This window comes from Glossina fuscipes, unplaced genomic scaffold (genome assembly GCF_014805625.2).
Source record: "Glossina fuscipes isolate IAEA_lab_2018 unplaced genomic scaffold, Yale_Gfus_2 2, whole genome shotgun sequence".
Taxonomy (NCBI): Eukaryota; Metazoa; Arthropoda; class Insecta; order Diptera; family Glossinidae; genus Glossina; species Glossina fuscipes.
This window is the reverse complement of record NW_023998416.1, coordinates 4,909,409-4,931,616: the sequence shown is the minus strand read 5'-3', so window position 1 is coordinate 4,931,616 and position 22,208 is coordinate 4,909,409. Positions and strand designations below refer to the sequence as shown.

The following is a 22,208-nucleotide window of genomic DNA, read 5'->3' as shown; positions in this document are numbered from 1 at the left end:
ATATATATATATATTTCTAAGTAAGTTTGTATAAATGTATATATATAAGTGAATGCAAGCGAAGAGTTCAATGGAGGTCAGATGGTCAGAGTTCAAGACAACTGGCAATGAAGTACTTACGCAAAGCAAAACACAATGCGCGAACAAAGCAAAAAGTGAAATAATCAGTGAACAAAGAAAAAGAAAATATTTTATAAAATAGTAATCTTTTTTTCTTTTCTAGATCTAAAAATTCTGCGAGAGAATATAAATATAAAAATTTATATACATATATATATAAAAAATTCCTAACATTTCGTGCGTTTTCGAATTGGCTATGTTTGAATTAGATTGATTATTATTGGCACGTATCGAAAATTCCATTTACATTTACTAGAATGGATAAGGAGAAGAAATTAAAAAAAAAAAAAAAAAACAGTCGACCATTTGGAAATTAAAGTCAATAATGAGCAACTTTCAAACGAAGCTTTGAACGAAAAAACTCAAGTCGCTTTTTATAAAAGAAAAACTCTGCTAAGAAAGCATGTAACGTTCAAAAACACTGCTGAGAGCTCATAAAGAAAGCATATTCTGATATTTTATTAATCATTTCTCCTTACATATACATGCCCCACACTTGTCAGTTTGTTTAACACTTAAGGGATCTACCGCTCACGTCCATACCCTTCCTGACGCTGGCGCTTTTTTGGTTTAAACTATCGCGCGGAATATCTACGCTTTTCTTATGCTCAGATACAACTGCACTATTTCCGTTATTACAGTCCGCGGTAAATAAGCGTCGTGGACGAAAAGGGCTACTAACAAATCATCGACCGGTAAAATGTTAAGTGAAGCTAACAAATGATTTAACATAGATTCAAATTGGACAAGTGATCGACATTGAATTAATGGAAGCTTGTAATAGATAGAAAAGCCTGCCTGTTTCGAATTAGTTTATGTAAGTCTCAGCAAAGGTAAGCAGATTTTATAAAGAGTGTTGCCTGTAAATCGGGAAAAGAAAAACATGATTTATGTGTTTCAGAAAAAAAAAAATAATATTAATAGTTAGTTAACAGTTAATAGTTAACAATGAAAACTTCGGTTGAAATTCCAAAAAAAAAAAAAAAATGTTAAAAACAAAATTTGTCAAATTTTTGCTTTAACTCAGAGTTAAAATTCTTACTAGAGTCAACTTAGCTGAATATGCGTATCTCACATTTGCGCCTTTGCTAAGAGGTGGGCTTTCCACACAATTGTTCGTATCTCTGCTAAGATCATTAATCATTGGGCAGAATTAAGAAAATGAACTGTGCGACTAGGAAAACTGAACCAAAACAGAAAATTCATACATAAATGAAAAACGAAATCACTCGTTATGTCATAAAAAAAAATAGAAAAACATTAAAAAAAAATATGTCGTTATTAATTATCACGAACTGCATATCTAGTTGGTTACAACTCAATGCATATAAAGTGTATTATAAAATATGTCAGGGGAACAGGCTCAGACCATATTTTTGTTATGTATTCAAGGACATTGAAAATCAGCAAAACACCTCCAAGACCGTTATATACATGTACATATATATATATGTATATCACCCTTCATACGCTTAAGACACCACGTTTTCTATTAACCCAAATAATATGCGCTACATCATTACTATGGAGTTGGTCGCTTTTGTGTATGCTGGTGATATTGTAAATTGTGAATAGGCGGTTAAAACGCTGGGCACATGATATTTACATGCGTTAATAAAATGAAAAATCCCAAGTTATTCTCCCAAATCAAATTTCATCCAAAGTACGCCAAAGTACTCGTATCGCGACGACATGATTTTTTGTTCAGTTTTCATTTTCTCAATGGAGTCAAAACGAAGTCTCCAGAGCAGTCGTTTTAGTTTATTAAGTAGCCAGGAGTCGCGAATTACTAAATCAAAAAACAGAGTAGTTGTGGAAAAGTATGGGTCGAGTTTTCACTAAAATATATTCGAAGAGCAAATGCTGTAAGGAACGATGCATTACGGCGATGCAAATACCAAGAATTGAACTCTTGAGAAGAATAACTTTATGCAAGCGACGCATAACGAAGATAATATATCTTCTTAACAGTTTCGCCTGGCGAAAAAAATTAGAATCGAACAAAACTATTTGGCGTGGTTTTCTCGGTCTTGGTTCATCTTCTGCCCCATATTCAATCGATTGGTCTTTGGTTTCCATCTCTTATGCAGACGCAAGTCTCATCCTTTGTAATAATGCTTCTCAAGACATCGTGTTTGTGAAATTTCAAAAATTCAAAAAAATTTGATGCGTTTTTGGAATCAATCAAATTTGACGCGGTTAAGGCTCTGTTTTTATAAGGACTTGGTTTAATCCAAATGAATTTCCCACCGTATCAACAAGATGCTCAAATGGTCGATTGACCTTTTTCGTGTACCAAAATATTGATTTCTTTAAAGAGGCTTCCGTCGATCGATGTTAACAGGGGTACGGGAGACTGTTTGTTTCGTTTCGAACTTTTTCTCGACTTTCTTTGAAGTTTTCTTCCCAGTTGTCAACATCTTTTTGAGACGTAGTCTTATCATCAAATTCCTTCTGTAACATCATCAACGTTTCCACGGTAGAAAATTATTCCGAAAGTAAAATTTAATGCTAATAAACATAAAGTAAAATATCAAAAAATTCATTTCTATCCGTAAATAAAAACATGCGTAACTCTGCAGCAATTGAATGTATTTGCTTGAAACTCTACATAAATGTGAAAGGTGGCACCGTCAACCCACAAAGAAAAATATTTTAGAGTTTTATGGTATTATTGGTAGTAGCAACAAAAAAAATGCATCTTATTTTTTGATCACAGTCGCTTATCAAGGCTTATCCAATTTATGTAAGTGATATATAAGATTATATACACGTTTTTTTCGGATATTCAGGTCCAATGTTCAAGTCGAAAAATCGATCAATAATGCATACTTGCACATACGTGCTAAGTGTAATCAAATTATTTTCAATTTTGTTCACCTTTCATTAAACTTGGAAACGCACTGCACAGAGATTTGCGAAATGTATTGAACATATTAGTTTGGGGAAAAAGAAATCCATTATTTTTATATGAACTTCAGGACTTTCTTTAACATGCTTCGGATTGTCCGATTTGGGTCAAATATGCACCGTTTTGTTGTACGATTTGTTGCCATTTTAAAGGTAACTTCAAAATGCCTCTCTCATAGAAGAATATATACCTAAACTGTTAACCAACATACGATTTTGGTTCGATTTAGGCAATTCCTTAGTAAAATGGCGAGAAAAAATAAAACGTAAAAATTTTAAATGTATAAACATTGGACAGACTACATATAATACAAATTTTGTGTCAGGACAAAAATAGCTTAATAATAGTTGGCATTATTGGCGTATTAACGCCGTTCGAACGATCTTCTTTAAATTGACGAATCAATTATGTTTACAATTCCAAAATTTATATTGCGGTCATGCATCACACTTCACTTACGGTCGAAACAGATTGATCAGCATCGAGTTGAGTAGTTTTGATATATTAAAACTTCTAGTTATAGACTTATACCGTTTTCGCAAATAAGCGTAAATTTTCTTTAAGAACTGCTACTAAAGTAAAGAGTTAAAGTTTATAGATTGCAAATAGCTTTTGATTAATGCGTAGAAAGTTAGATAGTTTACCGAATGTTAGCGCATCTAATAGGAATGAATGTTTTTGTATTTTTACTTGATCGCATTATTGTACATATTTGTAATTAGTGTCTTGTCAGGCAAAAGTGTTAATTTTGACAAAGTTAAAAATATTTTCCCGAAAATATTATACTGGCGTTCGGTCGGTCCGTCTATCGTTGTCTGGTTGTTTAACATGATGCACAATTTCAATATGTTGACTTTTTGGCTTTTCGGGGCCAACAGAGCTCATATTTACTATAAAAATGCACGCATACAAACATAAACGCGCATACAAACAAATGTCATTAGGTATACATATGTGTATATAATACAATGTGTACAAGTATACGATGGGCCATGTGAAATTGACTTGAAATTTTTAGGTGTGTGTTATGTATGTCTACGTCCCGCCGGCATGAACAATATCAAGAAATTTAAGCAAACAAAATACAAAACTAACAACAACAAAAACTACAACAATAATAACAACAAAAATGAACATATTGGCAAAGTCCACAGCGTTCACTTTTCGACCTAACTAGACATTACACTCAATCACACAACACATCACCATCACCACCAACACACAATTTGACCAAAAACCGAATCAGCGCCAAGTCGTTGGCATAAAGGAATACGGAAACTGGGTGAATGTGGGTCTTATATATACATATACATATACATATATATATGTCTTATATATATAAATATATATAAATATAATATGTATGTATCCATATACATAATATGTATATACCAATATATATGTATATACGTATGTATATAAAAGAATATATTAAGCATACGTGTGTACGTTTTTAACAACAGCAAATCTTGATTATCGCATGTGTTTGTCATTTTAAAGTGTCACTTTGTCAGTTGGTGTGAGAGCGTCAGTCAAATCATCCTTCACCCGTTCATCGAGTGCGGTTACATATATGTAGCATTAGTTTATTTTATTTTATTGCAGTTCAGTTGAGAACAGTCAAGTCGAGTCGAGTCGAGTCGAGTCATCACCTTAGGTCCCAAAGCGATCGACATAAACATTTGCGCATCTAAAAATAACACTAAAAAGTTCTTTTCTATAAACGTAATGTATAAGGTACGTTTGAGTGTGTTATGCATAATGTAGTGTGTGGATGTGTGTGTGTGTGTGTGTGTGTGTGTTTATGGGATTTCGTATTCACATATTTATCCAACCGTCGGATGCAAAAGGCCAGCAGCGATCGCGACCGCAAAGACTGTTCATGTATAAGTGCTTGCTGAATTTCTTTATACATATACACACGTAATATCTACTTACGTATGTATATTTTGGCATTACAGAGCAGAGTTAAGGCGAGTTGAATTTTTGCCATAAGACCCCGTCAAAATCAACACGACAACAACAAATATGCAAAAAAACAAAAAAAAAAAAAAAACAAAAAAAAAAAGAAATAAAATACAAGAACAATAACAAAACGTAATAAACACCAACGGAATAAAGACATGTGTACAATCATTTTATATATATATATATATATATATATACATGCATGCATACATGCATAAATACATACATACATATTCAACATGAGATCGAAATTTAAGTATTTATTATTCGTATTGTCATTCTATTCACACTGTTTTCACGAAACAATTTGTGTACCTTGCAATTATAATATAAACATCATTCAAATAAATATCTCATAGGCATGTTTGAACAGGTTTATTCTTTAGGATAACGAAAAGGTTAACAGAATATTTATACGCTTGCTTTGATACCATCTGCCTTTTATTCATTTATATATTTAACTTGAAATATTATTGCATTTGATTCGCCTGGAAAGTATGGAGAACTTTGCGGATTATGTTTTTATTAATGTATATTATTATATATAACATTATATATAACATTCAATTACAATAGAAAGACAATTGAATTAAAATATCTTCAAATTTTAAGCTTAACTTGAAGATTATGATTAAAGATTACTTAAAAACAAAGGGAAGTTCATATGTAACTCTTCCTAATATATAGAATGAATTTTACGTTGACGTAATGATGTTTGATATAAAACGTTTGAGTATAAGTTATTTTAAAAAAATATTGGGATGTCTAAAGAGAAATTAACGTACGATTTTCATTTCTAATTATATTGATATGCGACAATTAGAATAAACGAGGAGCACACATTTAAATTAAATTAGTAGAAAATTTTGTTGAAGAGTATTGGGTTGGCAAAGACGTAAATCTTTATTAACAATTATCATATTATTAAACTTTCGTATATTTGCTGTGGTGAGAATTTCCCTTTTAAATAGTGCGGGGTTATGTAAACGAGTGCAAGTAAGCTTTTCTTGCTTAGATGGTCAACACACACTCACTCAACTGGCATCATTGTCCAATTTCATGCGAATCTCTCTGTTTGTTAAAGAGCGAGAATTAATTATGGATTCATAACACTTTTCACTGATAATTAATGTTAGCCGCCAGCACGAACAATTCGCAAGGCTGTACATGAGACAGGCTGCATAGCCTGCATCATCTATTTGGAAGCTAAACGCGGTAGACCAAGTCCATACGTGAAGAGTGTACAGGCATTTTCTTAAATAAAAAGCGTGATGTTTTGATGGGAATTATTCAAATTCTGCTGCGCATAGATATTATTATAATCAAACATAAAGGGAAAATTCGTACTTCAAATATATATAGGCTTCATACCTTAGTATATAATTTTTTAATTACGTATCATTCACATCATAAAGTAGTTTCGTTTTAAGTCACACACTTTTTGTACCCACCACTAAAGCATATGTGATGTCAAAACCCAATAGGAATCTTTAGAGGTCCTATTCAGTTTATACATATGTAGTGTGTGTATATGTATATATATCATATATATGCATATATTATAAACATCATTGATCAAATTCTGCATCGATCTAGGCATGTCTCTCCATCTGTCCGTTTGCTCGCTACAAATTAATGTATCGCTACAAATGGAAAGTTATCGGCTTGAAATTAGGTAAAAATAAGGAAAGTTGTTGCAAGTAGATTAGCGTTCTCTCGCTTTTGATAATTTCTTTGCTCTCGCTTATGATAATTTGTTCAACTTCACCGTTTGAGGTTTTAAAATGTTTGCAAATTTTCAAAAATTTTGCATTAAAACTCACACGATCGTATTAAATTTACCTAAGGTAATACCATTTGATAGTCGATATAATCTATTCGCTCCCATATGTTATCGAAATTCAACGTTTCTTTTAAATAAATTGGAAATTTTATAGTATTCTTTTTCCATTAGAAAACAAGAGCACAACCAATGCAGAGTATACAACAGCTCAATACGAAAATGTGCTGTGAGATGATTCAGTTACGCATCTGAATTTCGCTTCTCAATATTCTCACACCTTTCGCCGTCTATAAGATTTACTAATTTCGTATAATTTTTCAACGTAGCGGCGCGGTATTGCTTGATTTCGTTTATTCGTGCAATTTACTAATAATAATTATTCTATTAAGTTAGCAATATTTTTGCTTACACTCACAACAGTTGCTCTTATTTAATTTACTCTATTCTCAATTTAATATTTTCACTTTCTGATATCGAGTATTTCTTTTGTCCATTTTTTTTATTTTTAGTTCAATGTAATAGGTTATGCTAATTGGAAAATATTTATGCAATTTACAGTTAATAACCATTCAATTTAAGTCAAATGCATTCTCGCATGTTTTTCTTATATCTATGATTAAGGCAATTATCGATTTAACATCGTTTTTATACCCGATGGCACTTGTGGTGGAAGGGTATATTAAATTTGTGCGGATATGTGCAACACTCAGAAGGACTTCAGATAAACCCGCCTCCGAATCACTTTCAGAATCGATGTCCGTCCATCTGTCCATCGTGTTTTACCAAAAGAATTTCAGTTAGGCCCGCCTTTTGTCATACCGATGGAATCAGAATCACTTTCTGAATAGATGTCTGTCCGCCTGTTCGTCCTGTTTGCTTGCTCTCAACTAACAGGCCACAATTTTTGAAATATTTTGATGAAATCTAACGAACGCTATTGAAAAAGGTTCGGTTCAAATCACGTTTTTGACCATCTCCCGTAACGCCTTATTTTTTATGGTGGCCCGCGATACGCTTTTTACTTCTTTAACTTAGTTGTGTATACTATTGTCGGGATAACATTTTAGTTATTGATAAAGCCTAGCGGTTTATTCCTTGCTGTTGAACCCTTCGTTTAACTGTCCGAAATTAGGAATGTCTCTGTTCAATTTTCGAGCATTGCGATTCAACTTAAATTTAATTTATCCCGTCGTTAGGTATCAATAATCGCCAATGTTTCTTCTAAGCAAGGATAGAGCATATCACGACCGAGATCTATTTTCTCACATTAGTTGTTCGTTATTGTCATGAATCAATCGAGGAGAGAGCATATCACGATCGATAACTATTTTCTTAAATTAGTTACCAGTTATTGCGATGAGTCAATCTATTGTAGGGGTGCGTGAGAATTTTCTAAAGGTTCCACGATTGTTGTTTTCCGGAGGTCAACTGTATGGTCGTTAGCAAGGAATCTGCCTTAAATTAAAATTGAAATTAAGAAATTTTTCAGGTCAAAACCTAAAAATAGTTTTGTGCTTTTTTTTTTTTTTATTACGGATTAGAAAAAAAAGGTAAAAATGATTTTGTAAATGATTAGATAGATAGATGTTTAACAATGACCAGCCATGTATTACAATAACGCTAACGTTACGAGCTTTAAGTTCAACGAAATGTGTACATATGTGTATGCACTCCTCTAGACGTATTAAAAATATGGTTTCTATTTGTGGTTTTCTGTCGAGTTTATCGTATTGTATAAACACTCATAGTATGGTGTCAACGTAAACACATTTTAAATAAATACGCATTTACGTGTTGGCTGACGAGACTGTGTAAATTTAAAAATTATATTACATATTAAAAAAATTTATATATATATATATATTTTTTTTTTTTTTCTCCTTTAAATCATTTATGTAAATGCGTATTTATATGTAGAACATGTTGAGTGTACTCATCAGGCAAATAAAAATCTAAACAATACCACAATAAGTACAACAACGACAACAAAAGTCTTATATAGGAAAGAAATCGGCAATTGCTGACCTCGTGATACTTTTGCGGTCAACACATTTACAGTTAGATTAGAGTCGCTATCTACGTCTGACCGTTGAGTGCTTGTATAATAATCGAAATAATTTTCAATATATTTTATAACACATAACAAATGTGTATATATATACATATATAAATATACATATATATATACATATGTACCTATATAAATGTATACATATATATATATATATATACATATGTACCTATATAAATGTATACATATATATATATATATATATATATATATATGCACGTTATATGTACGTATATATATATATATATGCACGTTATATGTACGTATATATATAGACTTAAAAGCATTGAAACGTTTTCAAGTGATTACGGCCGCAATCTTTGATCCCGTTACTGTCAAAAGATCAACTATATAAAGACGACAAACGTAGAGAGACTTTTAAAAATTCAAACAGTATTTCGAAGAGACGGTCATCGTGGAATAAAATTGCGCCGATATAGTTGAAATTTTATCAGCTAAAAATCAAAAAACGAAAACAACTTTGAACTGATAGGTATATGAGTGTGTATGAGAATGAGAATGAGAATGTGTATCTACGTACATAAGACACAAAAAGTTGATAAGTGCTTTTACTTTAACCTCTTACTTTAATATAATACATATGTGCCAAGGTAATGGGCATAAACATTGGCCAATTGGTCTGAATATTTTTCATTGCCGATGCATGAATATTTTATAGAAGTCAATTAGGCATAGCTCTGCAGACACCTTTTCAATGAAACACGCGAAATCGTTTTCCTCAACTTGTGTTTTTTGATGGCCTTTTGCTTCTACAACATCTTCTATGGACATCTACCAAATCGCTTTGGCTCTGTAAGCTCTCTATTCGTTACAAGCAGACCATCATCAACGTCTACGAGTTTCGGGCACTATAAAACGGCCCCTGAATATCGTGAAGAATTAGTATTTTCCGATTCACTAATTTACTATGTTAAATTATTAGATCGTGACGTAAATTAATCTGAAAATATAGGAACGTTTGAAGTGCTCATTCATTCACTTTGCATACATATATTTATATAAATATATATAATCATATTTTATTTTATGAAGACTATGCAATATTTCTAAAAAATAGGGTCGCCAATAATCGTTTGCGCAAGCCCAGCACCAAACTTTCTATTGTCTATAAGTAACAAGAATTATTCGTTGAGCGATTCATCAGGACTCGATTACGAGTTAACTTTGTCATGTCCGTCTATTCGTCTGTACGACTCTATAATGAAGTTCAAAAAGCGGCAAGACTATTAAATACCCTACATTACCACTTTGCCTGCTGAAATCCAGAATTAAGTATTCACCTGCTAACTGCGTCGACCTCGTCAAACACAGAGTATGTATAACACGGAATTAGATTGTAATGGAGGGACTTGACAAAATGACAAAATTATTTTCTAAAATGTATGACAATGACAAATACACGTTCATAACGACGACGACAGATGGACCATCACGTGTAGGCTCATCACATGCACACACAGGTTAAAAAGAACTTTTCGGGAAAACCTCTACGTGGGGAGATCCCAAAAATGGTCTTATGTGATTTACATTTAATACAAATAATTATTTTATATAGTCATTTATTTATTTATTCATTCATTTCTGGAATTTCGCTAAAAGAGAATAATAGTCAACTTGAGTATCAGCAAACGGTTAACGTTAATCTTACACTTCAAACATATTGAGTTAATTTCCTGAAAGCTCTACAAATAAAGAAAAGGAAATTTGAAAGTTGAACAAAGTTCCTACCGAAATATGTAAAGAGACAAAGAAGAAGAAGAAAGAAAAAACAAAAGCACCGATAAATTCGTCAGAGATTCATTCCCCACCTACTTTCATTACTAACTTATTATTAAAATTGGAGCCCTATGTTATGGAAAAGCTTAAGATTCACGAAGACCCCCGTAAGAGAACTGGATCTGGGCTGATAGCGTTTAAAGATAATACCTTGAATTATTATTTTGTTTATATCCACCTGGGCGGCCGAGTAGGTTAGGTCAACTAACAACTCAATGGTCATGGATTCAAATATCAAGTGCGGTAACCGTTAGCCTCAGATACTAGTGCTTTAACACTTTACTCTTTAAATTTATTTCTCTGATTAATTATAATAACAATGATAATAATAATAATATTTTTTTTTATTTATCTTTCACCTAAATTCGTCATTAATTAATATGTGAAAAATTAGTCTTTTTATATAATTGCGTGCTTTTCATAATGTATGTGAGGTCGTCTTATAAAGACAGAGAAATAAGTAGTGCATCTTTTTTACAGAGAATTTATTAAAATGTGGACCCTACTGTGATGATTCATGAGAATCTTTGTATAGGAGAGAGATCGACATAAATGTCGTTGAAAAAGGAAAATTTTCAACTTGAAGACTGAGCACAAAATACATTGCCAGACATTAAATATAAAGACGGACAGGTAGATTTAATTCGCGACTCCTTAATCAAAATAATTCTCAATTGATTGGTGTAATAAGAAGTAGGTTTATCACTATGTCATGGAAGCGCATTAAGGCGATATATCCTTACCACAATTAATGTCGTCATAATAAATTTGATTTGGTCCCAATAGTTAAAAGAAAAACACCAAAATAAAGAATTAAAATATTTAACGTATTATCATTAGTAATAATATGCAATGAGTATTGAGAGTTACAAAAAAAAAGAAAGAAAATAATATTTTGTTGTGCGCCCTACTATTGTCTTAAACAAGACTAAAGAAAAGCAAAAGGGCTAATTTTTCATATGCCATAAGAGAAAGTGGGTGTGATTGATTTTTGTCGTTTTTATAGAATATACACGAAAAGTTTTCTCCTGGTCCTGTGCCTGGTCTGGCTTATGAGTAATGAGCAAAACAACCCAGTTGCACTCTGCACGTAACTTTCAACTGATTTGCTCATTTTCAAAACTGACGTGCACCCACGCTAAACTCTCCATGTTCTTCTCAAATTTGAAGCCGATATCTTCACAATTGCCACGAGGAGAATATCTACCAAAGACAATATGCAAACGGAGAGACAAACAATCTTAAATCGATTCAGAATTGAATGTTGATGAAAACTACATATGCTGAACTCTTGCAGATTCAAAAACTTGTTTCTGTTTTGATAACATGAACCATCCCCATCTCCCCTTCTCAAGGCGATGGGTTTAAAAACATTCTCACTCAGGTCAAATAAATTTTTACAGAAAATAAATTTGTATACTTTGTACAAGAGTGGCCCATAATTATTGTTTGTTGTTGTTGTTATTAAAGATATATTTTCAATTTTCGTAAAATATTTTTAAAAACATATACATGAAGCACACATAAATAAACACTGACGTAAATAAAATATAAAAAAGCTGACTTATGATAATTAAATCAAAATAATAGCAAATCCTTAAACCAGAAAGAAAAATCTACACCAAAGATAAAGAAGTGATATCTTAAACCATCAACTTTAAGCAAGTAAGCAATATAAATATACAAATAAAATTGTGGTCTTGGTTGAGAACGAATCTTACACACCCATCATTACGTTATCAGGTCTCATCAAACTTGAGGCTTGAGACAGCAATTTAGTAAACGCGACGATTTGCTTAAAGTATTTCTCAAAAGTAATAGTCACGCAAGCAAAAAAGAAAAAAGTTTTTGTATAAACATTGGGAATGATTTTATAATTTTTTTTTTTGTTTTTTTTTTCAGGAAAAAACAAAAATAAATATTATGCTTAGTTTGGTTTATGCCAGGAATGCGTTCGTACAGTGTTGTGAATTATTCGTACACAAAGCATATTTAATATTATTCAAGATGACTTGAATTAATAGACATCTTGGACAATTTCAGAATCCGAATATGCTCGAATATTTCTAATCAGTGATATTGCTTTCAAAAAATATTTATTTTCAAAATACCCCTACATCATATATCGATGTAAATAAACTTATTATTCTATCTACTAAGTAAGAAAAACAATTCTTAACCGCTGGCAAAAGTTTGATGCAGTACACGGGAAAGATTTTATTTAATTCGTTAGCATTCAATGATGGAAAAGTGATAACAAGATCCAGATAAACACGCTACTAATAATATTATATTAACATTGTCATCCTAGTAAGCGATTTCGCATTTTGCGTACTTTGTTACGAGGGATTCCAATTATCCGGATATTTGAGATGTGTCTAAAGAATTCTACTTAAACCCTTGCTATCTAAGATTAATGACTGTGTAAATCAATCGGGAACCGAAATCTTCGAATCTATTTATCATTCAGAAATTTTCTTCCACAAATTGAAGCTGTTAGCTTAGTTTTCCTCAATACTTTGCTCATATGCATTGATATGCATACACTTATGTATACATATACATATATTTATATAAAGGCGAAACACGAGGGTGAGTATAGTTTTTCAAGTTTACGGTAAATAAACTTACTGTACACTTATACTACCGTACGATCGTTAATGCTCGGCCAACAAATAATGCTGCTGCTGATAAAGCGTTTTATTAGAGATTTGTTTTCGATCCATTTCAAATTCTCGAGTTCGCTTTTTAAGTTTTAGAAGACGGGCAAATCTAATCAGGCTATTTAACAATAAGGGTAAAGTCTTTGTATTTGTATGCATGCATAGATGGTGTGCATAAATGTGTAAATATTTGAATTGATTAATAAATAAAGATTCCATGTGTCGAACTCTTTTTTTTATTTTTTGTTTTAATTACTTTAAAAAGTTCAAGTGACAAGCATATCATATATTCAACTTTTATATAATCGGACAAAAGCAATTCTTACTCACTTACATTTCTATTATAATATACACAGCACATGCAGCACTATTGGCAAACAAAATTTCTGCATACTTGTGTCGTAAACCTTTTTAAAGTATCTTAAGTATTTCGAATAGAGTGAAACTAATAATTATTTGTGCATATCGCACGCTCACCAATCAAAAGGATAAAGGGGAGAGATAGAGAGAGAGAGAGAGAGCATGAAAAGAGATTTGAGAGGAGACTAGTTTCAATTATGAAAACAACTTTGTTTGCCTACTTGTACACTTCACCTAACTACCTGAAAACATGGATATGAGTGCAATTTTGTTAAAAAAAAAAAGAACAAACGAAAACACTACGGTGGGCGCATCACTAAATACCCTACACTACTTCACTTAATACAATTATTCACATAAAAATTTACAAAATAAGTCGTTGTATGGATAGTGCTCGAAAAAATGGTCCGATCCAAGCCACCCTTGAGCCAAAACGAGGCCGTATATCAACTTTCATCAAAAATTGCTAGGTTGAACACAAAAATACATGGACAAACTTCAGACGGATGGGACTAGCTTAGATCGATTCAGAATCACTACTAAAAGTTGGATCTACCTCAACCATTTCTGGGCTTTGTATACATTCCAACCGATTTAAGATGCCCTGCACCACAAATAGTTTAGGGTATAACAATCGTTCCTTGAAAGCCTATCAACTCGGTATCGGTGTTAAGAACTATCAGACGCTCTATAAGATTTTGAATTGAGATTAGAGTCCGATTTTGTTTTTTAGTCATACCCGTTCGAATCTATTAAAACCAGTATAAAGTATACACGTATATTGTTAAGTAGCGTGAGATTTTAAGGGTTTGCAGCCACATTGGTCCCTCTTTTTATATACCTTTCGAAGGTCCTATAGAAGGGCCTTGTCTTTATATAATAAGAATGTTATAAGATTCTAAGTAGGTTTAGTCCTACATTGCAATGATTTTGTTCGTATATTTATATGGGCATGGTCTACCTAATCTATAACGAATATTTCCCAGTTGAGCAGCATTTTAAAAATGATATTAATAGACCCACTAAGACGTTCGCAGTCAAAGATTTGTCTTTTATAGCTTATATAAAAATGTTTACTGAATTGAAAGGTATTTTCAAAGGCCTTTCAAAAACTTAAGAGAAATCGGACAAATGCAATATTCTTACCTAAAAAAGATTTCAGACTCTTTATTAAGATTTGACAGCATTTTTTCATAGGTACGGACGCCACACTGACATTATACATTTTGACAAATGTTGAAGTAGGGCTTGTTTGGGAAAAAGTTTATTTGATTCTGCGCAACAAAAGTGATTATAACATACAACTACGATTTTTTTTTGTGCAAGCGCTTAGAGTAGCGCCCGCATGTTTTTCGGCTTTTTCTCATCGCCAGCCGTCATGCGTGCTTACGAGGGAAACAGACAGATTATATTGTGTTTATGTATGTCATAGGATGCTCACATAGATGGAGATACGGGTGAGTAACGGTATAGCTCGGACACAGTAGAAGAAATTAAAAATATGCGGTGGATCCATTGCATCACACCTACTTTAATTAGTTCCGCCTCCGGCGATACCATTTTGAGTCTATTTTAATTAATTATTTAGAGAAAAATTTCAAAGACATAAATTATTATTTATTATTACATAATATTAAAAAGAAAAGAACCAAGCAAGAAAGGTATATTCGGCGGGGGCCGAATCCCGTGTAGCCATGGCTATGTTTTTCGCATTCTACTCTCCAAGTCCTTTTATTCGATACCCATATCGCTGGTATTATTAGGAAAATGTTAATCGCGGTGTTTACCATTTTCAGTTTAAAACTAACCCATTTTTACGAAAATAGTACATCTTCATTTAAGGACTGTGCAAAATATTTTTAAACATTCTGTCTTGCTTGCGTTATGAAAAATAAGCATTAAACCTCAAAAAAGTGAAAAAAATTACATTTAATTACTCGTAACGTTGTGCAGACACGGCCGATTGGTTCCATTTTCGGACCTAGAAAGTAATGTGTCTCGTAAAGCAAATGTGGAAAATGGCAGCTTTCTAACCTTTACAATTTCCGAGAAACAAATCAAAATCCAAAAATTTTTCTTTAAAAAAACGAAGTTACGTTTAGTTTACGCTCCATTGTGCGCCTTTGCTCCGAGCAATTTGACCCATTTTCAATAGCAACCTGCATGATGAAATTTCCAATGTTTACACTAAATATCAAATGGATATCTTCATTTTTGTGACGAGAAGAGTGGCAACAACACACACCACACAGACACACTGACATGCCGACGGGCATAGGGACAGACATGGCTAAATCAATTCAGAATTTCAAGCTATTCAAAGTTATATAAGTAAGTATTAAAGTATTAAAGAGTCTCTGAAGCTTCTTTTTGGATGTTACATGCATTATGGAAAAAAACAAAACGAATACACCCCCTTTTTACAGTGGTAGGTATAAAAAAAGAGCAGTTTGGTGTAATGCATTTATTGATTTAAAAATGTACAGCAAGCCTTAAGAAAAAGGAAAAGAATTCATTTAATTTTTTTTGTTATATCAGTTAAAGTTTAAAAACATTAACCAAATTTAACATCAATTATATAAGGAAGTGTTCTTATACATAAATAAAAGTTGAATGCAACAATAATTAAAAATCAAAGTTTACTTGAAGAGAGGGGATTTTTTCTTATTCAGTGTCTTATGAGCTAGGAAAACTCGAACATTTTCAACATATTTTAGCTTTTTCACTACCGAAAAGGTTAAAATACTGCCCAAGCAAGAAAAAAGTTATTGAATGTGCAGGAAGAGGATGTATTGACAGCACGTCAGTGCCAAGACTGTTTTGCAAAATTTCCTTCTCCGAAATTTTGATAGAAAACGCTTTACGACAACTCACGACATCAATGAGAAGTTAAATTCATCGAATCCGACCGTTCATGATCACCTGAAAGCCAACCGTCTTTTATTTCGATAAATCCCACACCACCGACCGTGTTCTTAGCACTCTCTTGTCGCGCTCAATTCTTATCATTCACCAGTGGCGGAATTTTTGCGATCATAAAAAGTATTTAACTAAAATCAACACTTGTATGTTTAGTCACAATTTTCAAAAAAATTCTACCTTTACTGTCCTTTACAAAATATTAAATGATATTTTGAGATTTTTTGTTGTTTTAAAAGCACAATTCTGACTTGTAACAGCAGGTGGATGGTTGTCTGCCAAGAAAAAACTATGAATTTTCTTACGATAGCTACTGCACCTACACTTTACTTTTAAATACTTATTAAAAAACTTTATGCTTGAGTACTTGAAGGTATACGACGGCTGTTTGAAAAATTTTTGGCCCGAATAAGAAACAACAATTTTTTGCAAACTATTTTTCATCGGCATACTTGCCTTGACAAATGATACAAGCATCATCGTCAGATGCAAACCTTTTTCAGTGCATCGTTCTTTTCAAATTTGTCAAAAGATAATCGTTGCTGGACGTTAGGTCTGGAGAATACAGTAGATGGGGCAGCAAACTGGATTTTCGTTCCTACAATTTTGCCATTGAACCCAGCGACTAGTGAATTGTTGTCTTTATTTCACTGACTCACTTTACCGCATCCGATTTGCGGTTGGCTTGCTCACGCCTAAATCTCGCTTGAATATAAGACAAACGCACACTTCGTACACGTTGATAAGTCCTGCTTCTCCCTTTGAAGATCGTTCAACATCACTTGGTAAACTTCAGCAGTTGCAGTTTTTGTCAGTCGTAGCAGTTGGGACCTGTTCCCAACGTTCACCGTCATTCAAGTTAGTGCGGCCACGTTTTAGAAAATGCATCATAGTAAATGATAGTGCCCAGCCCACGTATGTGCTTTGAAAGGCATTGCCTTACTTAATGACAACTCGACAATTAATTTTTTTCATTTTTACATGTACGTTCGTATCGATTCTCTCAAACAATTGTGCGTCCACTGTGTGAGTATATATCAAGTCAAGTCTTGCCATCTTCGTGATCATGTCAGAAATTTTGCAAACAATGTTTGCAAAATGTTCGTTTCAATGCATTAGATGGTCTTTCCTATGTAAGTTCGACAAAATCATCCACAATTTCGCGTTCATCAAATTGCATTCGATTCTAATCATGTTGATAGAAAGAAATATGTCAGATGTCGTCATGTCCAATTCAAAAAAAGAATCAGATTAGTCCGCACTTGGCTAGTAACTCTGGCAAAATGGAGCTTGATCTCTGGTCACAGCGTGTCCAACGTTTAAGGTAGCAGGCTACTTCCAAGCGGGAGAATTAATGAGGACTCCCCTTGCAAGTAGAATGCGGACTCCAAAAAAAAAATAATACTTAATATTGAAGTGAAGAACTTAAATTGTGAGCATTTTTTCAAGTACAACAAAAAAGAGACAAAAAGTTGTTACAAATGATCCTGTCCAGACATGCGTTCAATTCTCAAATCGGTAGACCGTACTTGAATTACAATTCTTGTGGGACTGCAGCCATTGTGAGTGTATGATAAATGTTCGCTTAACACTTACCGAACCGACACATATTTCACCGAGTTTTAACCACTCCCTATGGCTCCTCCTCACTTCTTTGTAATCATTACCATATTGTACGTATAACGGACCCCGTTTGTGTCATAAAAAAAAAAAGCATCATAACAAATAAGAAAGTTATATTAATTAGTGAAACCAAACCAACCAAGGCAAACCTCAAGCTAATACAAAATTGTAAGCGCACTAGTTCGCTGATCATAATCATTTCTGTAATAATAGTTTAGTTATTCCTCGAAAATAATTAAAACGTTTTCTTTCTAATCTTGATAATGTCAATAATAAAAACAAAATTTATGCAATAAGTTTCTAGATGACTTTACTGCCAACGTTTCAGAGCAGATACAAATCTGCTAAAGGTACATCTGAGCAGTATTGTCAGGCATTTTGGTAAATTATGCCCACTCGCCAACTTTATTTGTGATAATTAATTGTGAATGCATGCGCTAAGGATCAGCTTTTCATCTTAGTCTGCGAAAGTTTCGAGAGCGACGGACAGCTTAGCAAATACTCTGGTGATTGAGAACACACATACATATATTTCATGAGACCTGCGAAATTTAATGCAATTTTAAAAAATTTAATCAATTAACTGCGATGTCTAGCCGCATCAATCAATCGGTGTAGCCGCCAATACATCGTTTACTAATTCCCGTGATTCACACATAGACGTCGTTTGTAGTAGGAAATTCATATAATTTTTAGAATATGCCAACGCGCAAACGACACTACTCATGATTTCATAACATTTCGGTCATTTGATTACGAAACGAATTACATTGATTTTAATGACGTTGTTTTTTTGGTTATTTTCATAATAAAGGAAAAATCCGAATTTTTGTGTTTTGATTAAGCATTGCTTTTTCATGGGAAAGAATACCTTGGAAACTCGGTATTGATTGTCATTGTACCAAGTTGGTGATCGCGGCTTCAAATCTTAATGCTATACATATACCAATTCGGCAAGTAGCGACTAGGCTGTAATCGACTCCCTGTCCCTTTGTCTTCCTTCACTTCTTTCGCGCCGTCACCATGCCACACGTACAGGGAACAATCACCTCCGGGATGGTACGTCATATCAAAAAAAAAAAAAAAAAAATTGATATAAAGCGCTTGAGGAACAAGACAGCTAATCCCGCCAGACAATAACAACAAAAGCTTGAAAAGTATTCCCAAGGTAAGCCAAAATTGAAGCTGCAAGGGTTAATTGATGTCCTAAAGATTAGAAAACATGAAATTTTAATGCCTACGGCTACAATGGAAAAAATGACGTGAGTTGTTGCCACGCCCACATCGTTCTTCAAATTTGATCATCACAGACTATGATCTGTTTGCAAACTTCAAAAGGGCACCGAAAGCAACAAGATTTGTAACAAAAGACGAGATCGTTGCGAGAACTGAAGAGGCTTGGCAAATCATTCTATAAAGAAGGTGCCGAAATTATTTTTACGAAAGTTAAATCTGATTAGAATCAATTGCAAAAGTTCTTTGAAGCATTTGCATTTTAAGAGTTATGCAGGAGAATTGCATAAGACTGTGCAATGTACTTTGTTGCGACAACTAACGTACTAAGGTATGTTAATAACCAGAAGAAGCTTTCAAAACTGTACAACAAGCTTGGTTTGAGAAACATTGCATTTGACCTTATAATGCAATATACGTCGTATCTAGCTAAAGAAGAAAAAAAAAGCATTAGACTGGAGATTAGGGTACACAAGCTATTGTTTGTACGCGGGTGTTCGCCGACACGATTTAACTTAGAAATCGCTTTGTTCCACAAATGTTTTGCAAATTATGAAATATGAATCATATAGAAGAAGGTACTAATTTATACAAATAAACAAACACTAGCATACGAACTATACAATGAAAATCTGTTTTGTTGATTTGCTTTTGTCATATACGGTAACAACAAACTTAGGTAATTTTATAAATATTATTTATAAACCCATACATATACACATATTCATAAGTATGCGAAAATTCAAGCAACCATTTAAAAAAAAAAAAAATAAAAAAATATAGTAAAAATAATAACGATATATAAAAGTATATTGTAGATTTATAGTGAAAAAAAAAATAATAATAATAAAAATAAATAAATAAATAAAAAAAAAAAAACAAAGCCCGTGTTAACTTTTAATGCATTACAATAAAACAAACGTATATATATAAGTTTACAGGTGTTCTTGGCCGTTAAGTGCGTTTATAAGTATGTGTGTGATAACTCAATTTGACTATGTATGCAGTCTTTCCAGGTTTATCATTTTAAACACCGGATATGGGCGCCATTATGGTCACCAATCAATGGTCGATTGTAAACAATGACCAACACAAGTCAATAAGTATGTACTGGTTGGTCTAAACACACACACACACACACACACACACACACACTAATACACATATGTAGATTAAAGTTATTAATCCATCGAAAAAGACAGTTAGAATCTGCTATTAAGAAATTGCTTTTAAAACAGTACTCGAGAAGTAAAGGCAAAGATAATAGAAAATCATTACGTACCGCATAGCTAGCGAATTGTGTCTCTTCGATTTGACATTTTTCTTTTTGTCTCTTATTTCAGGTAATGCACGAGATTGAACAAAAATAAACATGTGTAAAGAATAAAAATAACTTTGAGTCATTAACTCATTGCCGCGATTGTGGTAGACTAACACAATGTCGATTGCAAGCCAACTGAAGGCTTATATTGTATATTGATCGCATTATTATTATTATTATTATTATTATTATTATTATTATTATTATTATTATTTTTAATTCAATTGTTTCACACTTCACTCACGCTTCATTTTATTACCATTCATAGAACAAAAACAATAATATTTTCAATCGCAATCATTCTGCATAAATCGCATAAGCCATAATTTGATTTTTAAACACATTAGAGATTCTGTTATTCTTCTATATGTTTACAAACATAAATAAACAACATAAACATCTTTTTATTGAAGAGCGGAAGATAAAATCAAAAAAAAAAAAAAAACATTATAGACGGTTATCTTTAAATAGCATCGAATTCGTAATTCTCAGTAACGCCCCCACTCGGTTTGATGTTCTCCTCTTGCTGATATCTCACTTTTACTGCTAGTTAGCTCGTTAATAATGTTTAAACCAAAAAAAAAAAAAACAAAAAAATAACATATAAAAGAGAAACATATGAAAAAGCAATAAACCGACGGACATGTCCAGACATGTACAAAATACGTTTGTTTGTTTATGTTACGTTTTTAATGTATATGTTTAAAAAATACCGTATTATACCAATAGTTCCATTTATTAATTTTACTTTTCTTCCTGCATTTCCAAACAAATCCATGCAAGCATTATATTTAAGATCGTTCCTACTCTTTCATACCAATTAGTGTTTTCGTGCTTTAATAAAGTAAAAGTTAAATCATCAGCTAATTGATTGTTAAACTCGTGTCTTAAATTGAATTCTTTGCTTGCTTGTTCTGCGTTTTGTTTACTCTTTTCTCACTGATAACAATCACACTTGACCAAATCAATTGTTTCGTTTCGGTTTGTTTTATTTATTTTCTTTTTGTTTGTTTTTTTTTTTTTCTCCTTCTCATTTACTTCTCTACATGGCTTTATCATATATAACTACGATGCAAACGATCGCGCACTCTCTTGCACCGATCTGCATGCGAAAGCGTTGCAAGTACAACTAAGTGGGTTTGTATGTAGATTTTCTCTAGGGACCGTAACTTACAAGGTGAGTCGCTTTACAGTAACAGAAAAAGAAATAATTATCATCAATGCATTAGGGTTGCCATATCAACCGCATCTAAAAAACTTGATAAGCGTTTTTTTAATTTCGTTTTCAAAAAGCATTCTCAACATTCAATATAAACGCATTTTTAATAATAATATTATGTTAATAACACTTAAATGCGAAATTTCACTTCCAGATCACTTTAAAGTAAAGGACTTTGAAAAGTGTTTTAAAAGTATTTTTAAGATGATAAGAACTTTTC

The 22,208-nt window shown here is 32.6% G+C and overlaps 1 protein-coding gene across 1 annotated transcript in view; it reads right to left on the bottom strand.

Moving 5' to 3' along the window:
* LOC119633618 (myosin-G heavy chain) overlaps positions 1-20,949 on the bottom strand; it is an 85,782-nt gene extending 64,833 nt beyond the window's left edge. Inside the window, exon 1 of the mRNA XM_038027240.1 lies at positions 20,731-20,949. The gene's annotated coding sequence lies outside the window, so the exon portion shown is untranslated. The remainder of the gene's footprint in view (positions 1-20,730) is intronic.
* Between the last annotated feature and the right edge of the window lie 1,259 nt (positions 20,950-22,208).